We start from the raw sequence: 8,168 nt of genomic DNA on the forward strand, positions 1-8,168 counted from the left end.
TAACCGGATATTAATGCACCGGCCCGTTAGCCCGATATAGACATGACCACAGGTGAAAGGGAATTCGTATACTACTGCACAAGCACAGGGAACGTACTTATTCCTGTGGTCAACGTGACAAACAAATGGGCTATTGCTAGGTGTTTTGTCAATTTTACTCATTACACGCGCACATAAACGGGCCATTTTTTGGGGGGCGGAAAACACAACTTGTACACCATAACGTTCCGCAACGTTCTTGAGATTGTGTGAAACATTATTTGGTAAAGTATCTGGTAAAGTATTATTTGGTTTTTGGTAAAGTATCACAGCATATCTTTTGCGCTCGCGGTCGTTAACACGCTCCGAGGCAGTATCGCTACTCTTAATCCTCCTGATTATTTTTTCACAGGCCCCCGTTATCACATAGTTCGGATACCCAGCAGTAGACAATCTAGAAACCTGGTGTTCTACACTGTCTTTTACCACGTGACAACAAGACTTTCGAAGAGCAGAGCCAATGCTAGACAGAACGATTCCGCTTTTTACAGTCTTTGAGTGTGCCGAAGAAAAACTTAAGGGCAGTTTTAATGACCGGGGTCGAAAAAGCCAGCATGTATGGTTCTCCTTAAAAAGCAAGCGGATATGTAGAAACTGCAGTTCATTCCCACTGGGCAGTTCTATAGTGAAGTTGAGGCCCATCCCCGAATCCATGAAAATCTTTTTAACATCGTCAACACGGTCTCACAGAGCATCATGAAAAAAAAACCAGATAATCGTCAACATAGCGGAAGGCGCGAACAGCAATCCTTCCCAGGCTGGCATTGATGGCCCGGTCCACTTTTGACAGGAAGATGTCGCTTAGCACGGGCGCAACCTTGGAGCCGATGCAAACCCCCGACTTCTGAATGAATTGCTGCCCGCGCCAGGAGACGTACGTAGACGAGAGATACATAGATAACACTTCTAAAAATGATTCTACAGAGATACCGCACTGCATAATAAAATTCTGCTCATCATTAATCTCAGTAATACACTCTTTTACCGCTACCATTAGTTCTCGTTGTGGAATAGCATAAAACAAATCCTCAACGTCAATGCTAAATGCTTTGCAACCTCCAGGGTTACTATCCTGCAGGTATGCACCACTGCCTCAGAATTGTGTACTAGGTACGGATCATCCAGCTTGAGAGTCGAGAGGTGTTTCTGAAGAAATCCCCCAACTTCATACTGCCAGGTTCCCCGTTCTGAAACAATTGAGCGGAAGGGCAGGGCAGGCTTATGCGTTTTCACGGAGAAAAAGAGTTGAAGTGCCGAACCCCTAGCACTCTTTGCTTTAGTACGCAAACCACTGAGGTTCAGGTTCCCAAGAAGTGCTAGGGCTCTGGTTTTTACCTTGCTGCACTTGTCCGGGGCGGCAACAAAGTTTTTTTGCAGCGCAGCACGAGCCTTGTCCACATACGAATCCTCTGGTATCACCACGAACGAGCCCTCCTTGTCGGACTCCAAAAGGCACAAGTGTGACGAAGTCAAGTAGTCCACCACAGGTTTGAGGTCCTTCGAGTTGCGTGGCCTAACTGGAGCGGAACTGAAGACTTGAACGCATTCCTGTGTACAACGCAGGCGGACGTCCTCCGGCACTCTGTGGGAAATACGCCTAGCTTGAGCGAGCCTTTCAACAGGAAAGAGCACTGGCTCCTGGCAAAATTTAGGGCCTTGGTGAAGCACATTAGTCACCTGCTCCGGCAGTGTAACAGTCGCCTCAGTCACGACCTTCTGCCGCGTGAAAACTGTCTTTTTCTTCTTCCTGGGAAGCTGGGGAAAGGCAGAATGCCACAAAAATTCGGTTGTCCTTGCCGCTGTAAGCTTCCAGTCCTTGTACTGTCTACATTGCAGACGTGGGTCCCCTTCATGTTTCGCACAGGCTACAAGAAGGCAGTCTTGAAAAAAACGTGCCTGCCTCCACCATTCGGACCGGATAATGCGGTTCACTCGCCGCACGTGCCCCACTGACGGCTCTAGAAAACCAAGGAAGTGCTGCATATCCGTAGCAATGGTCCCTTGCTTGATATGAAGTATCTAGATTCTAGGTTTTGACATGATGATTGACGCGTTCACGTGACCAGTTTTTGCCGAATGAGCTCATCCTTCTTTTTTAATCTTCAGTGTATATATGTCACCCTTCACTCAATAAAATTTCAGTTGTGAGTCTGCGCATGTGTTGTCCCCCCTTTTCTGTGTCCTTGTTCCTTTTAGCGCAGTATACCTTTGAACAATGAACATCAACCAACTAGCCCAACTTGCTGCTCTGTTGCAATGTGTGCATGTTTCTTATGAGGACATCAGAAGTGATTTAGAGACATCGAGTTATGAATTTATTGCGCGGTAAGTGGCGTAACTAATTATACGTGCGGCGAATGTCGCCATGTGCTCTCGAACGGTCTTCGTGGCTTCGCCGGTCCCTTTTCGTGTCACGGCTGGGTGTGTTCGCTAGGTCCGGAGCTGCAAACGTTTGTATTTGCATTAGCGCAGTGACTTCGTGCGAGATGCCATATACTTCGATACTTGGTGAATCTTGACAGTTTGCGCTAGCTTTGCAGTCGGTGTTTAGGTTCACTTCAAAGCGCACTGGAAAGCATTCTCAAACATCGAGAACATTCAACATTGCATCCATCGATTGATCGCTGACGCATACCTTGCTTGTGCACCGTGTTGCTCTTCAACTGGGTGTAGTGTAATAGAAGTGGTGTCTACGGTAATTGCATGTTGTGCGTGACGTATTCATGTCTCGGTTCGGAACGACAGCTGCCGAACGCACGGGCGAATCGGCGTGCGGTTGGTAAGATGCATCTTATTTTGCGAATACGTTGTCATTTCCTAACAGATACGTAGAAAATGGGCCATAAAATGATTCACAACGCTACTTCAATATTTCCTTCCTATTTTTTGTCTCCTTAGTATTCCCAAAGTTGCAGTGCATTTGCAAATATTTTGCTGTTTTTTGTTTACGTTCCAGCGCGTAAACAGCTGGGGTACGGTTTCTGCACTGATTTTAGTTTCAACTTTTCTTTTTTATTAATGCACTCTTATTAAAACTTCCCCTGTACTGTTTTTACGTTCTTTTGATCAGAAATAGCACATCCCAGAAACCATTAAAGCACACGTTATTGCAAGACAGTGTCTATACAGACCTAAGCTCGCATGAAATGTATTCCCTAATGCGTGGGATTTACCGAATTTTCTTTTTTTTTTGCTGTGACTATTTCTCACCCACGAAACAGTATTGTAAGGGTACAATGCACCGATAGCAACATTTTGTTTGCAAAAAAATAAACAAAATAGGCTTTAAAACATTGGCTAATACCAAGTTTATCAACAGAGTTCCACGCTTATGTCTTGCGCAGTGGCAAATGATCTTACCGCAATTGCCTTGAAGATATACCAGCAAACAGTTATTACTTTATTAAATCTTTGATTTCGCTCTCGCCCATGACACGCTTATAACTTGAAAACCACTCACAATCTGGTCAGTAGATCGAGATATAAACCGCCGAGCAAACAGGAAGGATTGTACTTTTCAATATAGCGGAACGTAGCGAACCAAAAAGGTCAAGTATCATGTCGCATAGGAGCTTTTCCAGCAAAATTTTTGTAGTTCACAGCAGAAAGGATTGTTCTTCAAGGATGGCAAATTCATTCCTGCCAACTATGCGGCCCGAGTAGAACGACACTCTTTGACTTTATTTTTCCCACACGGAATGCAAAAATAAACATTCCCAGATTACGTTCGATTGCTGGTGAGCTACTAACTCGCATCTGAATGACGCGTTTTAAAAAGCGACGACGTACTTCTAAGGACCGTGGTACTGCTTAATATCTGCCAACGCTCTGCATTCAACGCGCCTGCACCCAAAGCACTTGGAAGGAATATGGCGGCGAGAGGTCGCGTGATGGAGTAAGCCAATTGCGTCGACGGCGGCGCGTCGATAACAGATGCGATACTCTCAAATGTCTCTAGTGATTTCAGAATGTACAGGTACGTCGTGCCATCTGGTCGGTGAGCAGCTTTCGAAGGTCCTCGCGAAACAGGCGTAAAGGCAGTGCGCGCGCAGCTGCCAATGCCCGGTCCTTCAATCCGCTCTGAGTGGGTCGTATGTACAAGGAAAAAATGCCAAAGGGGTTCTTTACAGCATGTGGTACACTGAAAGCCCCACCACGTAGTAAGGTTACATAGGCTAGAAAACTTTTCTAGTGTCCGGAATGGCGGATTATTGATGTAGAATATCTGGATTCTGTGGGTAGGTGGCGGTGTCGCTTGCTTTTGTTTTGGTCTCTGCGAATTTCTAGATTTGTTGGATGCTTTGGCAAAAGAAATGCAGCCTGGTAAGAGCGTAAAATTTAATTATGTTTGCTGTCACTTCCCGGCCGTGGACTTGGCAGCCAACCATCTTGAGTTCATTGCCTTCAATAAAGCTCACAAAACAGGTGATGCTCTCAGCATGCAGGCTGTTGCGGCTAAGAAAACAGTAAATGCGTTCTCAAGTTCTGTCACAAGGTGTTCAAGCGGTTTGTATGGGTAAAGCAAGCCACCATGATCAAATTATTTAGTTAATGAAGCGTTATCATTCGACATGGCCTGAGCAGGAAGAATGCATAGTGACGATGGACCCTCGGGACATATTTTCTTGAGGGACGTCCGTACAACGTAACCAGCTACGTAATGAATTGGCTGTCACTCTGTTTTTCCTCGTAGTCGTTGTGATGAAGCAAGGAGCTATGCTTCTCCATCGTAGGTGCAGTTCTGCTAATATTCCTGCATTCAAAACCTGTCCACAAGAGTCGTCATTTTACCAGCTTTTTCTTGAGGTTCGTCAAACGGTTCCAAGAGTACACTGATGAGCTCTACCTGAGAACTTTACCCCTGCGTGGCCTCGCCAAGCTGTAGAAGCAGAGGTTATAATTATTAAGAACTGTCCTGGAGTGGGATGATCAGTACATCCGAATGACTGAAGCACGATCCCAAACATTACTATACTTTGCCCTGACTGAGGTTCGCAGTAAGCAAGTACTTATACTGGAGGTTAGAAGTGGCATAATCCAGAAGAGACAGCGTACTTTTCGGGGTTACGCGAAGTCCCAGGGCAGTAAAACCACCACAATGCCTTGCTGCATGCTCCACCATTTCACTGACAAAAATAATAAAATCTTCCAAGAACACCGCACTTTTCTTGTCTGGTCGAAGATCTCTGAGTGGTGTTCGCGTCGACATGACGAAAATTAACTTCTGCATAAGCATTACGAATTCCTCCGTAGGCTCAACTGTACTGAACTTTTCCTACAGATCACGCTTGTAGAAAAAAAAGTCCGTGTAGGACCTCCTCGCTGAAAAGGTGGTATGCCAGGGTGACGCGCATTTTTTCAGAAAGATTATGGCTCTACATGAGCTTGTGCTTTGTATCATCACTATCGGTGTGATGGACACTCTGTCATTTTTCCTAGCCTTCATGATTGGATTAACATGGACATGGCCTTGGGGGATCTGTAATCGTTTGGAAACAAATGCATTCCGCATGCACTTAATAAGGCGTGGAAAGTTCAAAATCATGAGCAGGTGTCTTCTTGATTCAACGGGATGGGGTGCCTTGCATGTGATTTTCACTGATGATGCTGCAACCAGTGAGAAAATCATTTAAACTAATGCACGCAAGAAAAACATTAATACTTTAACAATGATGTACGGAATGAGGCAACTTACCCTTTATTCCAAGCAGCTTCAAAAGACATGTTCCATGGCACACCGTCACTCGTCCAATAATCAACGCGAAGACCAGATTTATTGGAAAGTATCATTGCTTCAAGAAGTATTTTGAAAGTAGAGGGGCCTTCACGTTGCCTATGGAAGAAAACACGCCAAGTGTCTGGGTCCATTCTTCTGTAAAGAAGATGATGCAATTCTTGTAGTGTTGTGGACAGAAAAAGGTTCTTTGTTTCATAGTTTCAAAATTGAAAAGTGCACGGAGACCACATCATCGTTCTTTGTAAGCCACATATGACATTGGTGGAGTACAATTAAAAGAAACCACCCACCTTGGAAGGGCTGAAACATTATGATGAGTCCGTGGTCTCTCAGAAAAGTCGTGTCTTCTGGTTCTGTGAAACTGCCAAGGTCTGCGTAGCCACCCAATTCTCCAGACGCTTTCAATGCAATACTCCGGATAGTTTCAGTTCGTCAAAAACAAGTCCTTCATGGAGGCTGAACTCATCCATGTCCTTGGTTTTTTTTGCTCCAGGGCTTAAAACTCTTTGGTGTTGAAACCGAATGTGCTTTTACATCCCTGCAAATGCTTGTCCAAATGCGTCTTTCTTGGCAGTGTCATGACTTCATGCTTTCGGATATGCTCATAGAGCTGCGGGCTGTTCGTCCGCATCAGGATGCATTCCAGATCCCACAGCTTGTCGTAAGCCATGCCACGGCTTGACTTTCCGGACACGGCATTAAAACAGGTTCGTACAGCAAACTGCTGTTTTGGTGGCAGTCCGCAAATTTTTTGCTCGCAAGACGTGTCTGCCACAGATTGATTCCAAAGCGGCAGTTTTTCTACTCTTTCTGGAGCCTTCACGAGCCTTCTTTTCGTCCGGAACACCTAAAGAGATTGCGTGGACGGTCGCTGCCGGCGCTTTGAAGCATCTGATTTGCTAAAAGCTTCCTGGTGTACTTACAACGTAAACACTGTTTTTCTTCAGCTCTTGCAACCGAGCATGCGTGCGAGTAGTACGCTGCAGCAAACTTAGTGCACTGATCGGACTTGAGAAACTTAATAGCACACCCACGGTACACAAACAGCACGCCCGCTTTCGTTAACGCCGCGAGCGCATCACTTTCAGTGGCTACGAAAAATTCATCAACCTTAATATTGCGGAAGCATACACGGCACAACGACGTTTCCGCCTGTTCCTACATCGTTTCAGAGCACACTGTGATAGTGACGTGCTTTTGAACGAGAACGCCTCTGTATGTTTCTCCAAGAATGTGCCATCCGAAGAAAAGTTCCCCAGGGTCACTTGATGGCACAATTTTGGTGCAAAAAGCTGACGGTGGTGAAACATTACTGAACGCGTGAGCAGAACTTTCCGACGTTCATTGTACATCACCACCTAAAGCCATGCGTTTCGGTGGTGGGGCATAGTGGTTAGCGAGGTTTCTCTCCTTCCGTTTTTTGTAAACATGCTTTGTGAAATAAAAAGGTGCATGAGGGAATATGGTCGCCACAGCGTCATCGGTAAGCGGTGGCCGTTCGCGTTCAAGCTCCTCAACCTCTCCATTGATGACGTGCTTGAATGTTACAGGTATGTAGCTTTCATAAAAATGACGGGAATACACCACAGAAGTATTGTCAAGCACCTTCTCGTCTCGTTTCAAGTTTATAGGCCGTTCCAGCAGGCGAACAGGATCTATAGGAGCTCGCAACAATGACACATTTTCCTCCGACGACTTGTACCCACCCTTGCGAAGCGCCACAAAGTGCGTGCTACCCTTACGGGCAGGCATGGTCACACATTCGACAACTGAACGCTGACCAGAGATTATGTTTAAAGCTCCTTCATAGGAAACACAGCATCATGAAGTAGTGCGTTCAAACCGCTCAGTCACAGCACAAGCACAAAAATGGCGCATATGCCTGGCTACTGCACCTGGCAGCTCTAGCCGTGCACGAACATGCTAGCGTGCTAGCGAGCTGCAGCGCCATATGGCGGACATATCCGCAACCATTTCACTTTGCCCATTGTGGGCGCATTTTTTCCGAAAATCTCCTCGAAGCATTTCTCCTCGATTAGCATTTTTCCGGAAATCTCCTCGAAGTATTCCCAACGTCTTTTCTGTTATCACGCCTGCTTTTACGACAGTTCTCGCAGTTACTGCGCACACCTATTTGAGAAAAGTGGAATTGTTCCAGCTAACTGCCATCTAATGTCACATTCCCACCTGAGAATCTAGCCCCGCGTTGACGGCGACGCTGCGTTTGACAGCTTACGTAATCATGAGGCCTCACTGCTTGCACGGAGGATGGCGGTAGCGTCAATGTATAGAGGAGGACAATTAAAACATTAAGAATTAAGAAACGCGGAATAAAGAATAAGCATGAATCTCGTATAACTTGTAGGTAAACGTGCAGGAGTTGAGAATTGCG

At 45.8% G+C, this 8,168-nt stretch overlaps 1 pseudogene; it reads right to left on the minus strand.

Moving 5' to 3' along the window:
* Nucleotides 1-733: 733 nt before the first annotated feature.
* LOC125759496 (uncharacterized) lies at nt 734-7,528 on the minus strand (annotated as a pseudogene).
* Between the last annotated feature and the right edge of the window lie 640 nt (nt 7,529-8,168).

The sequence above is a fragment of the Rhipicephalus sanguineus genome, chromosome 8, assembly GCF_013339695.2.
Source record: "Rhipicephalus sanguineus isolate Rsan-2018 chromosome 8, BIME_Rsan_1.4, whole genome shotgun sequence".
NCBI classification, from domain to species: Eukaryota; Metazoa; Arthropoda; class Arachnida; order Ixodida; family Ixodidae; genus Rhipicephalus; species Rhipicephalus sanguineus.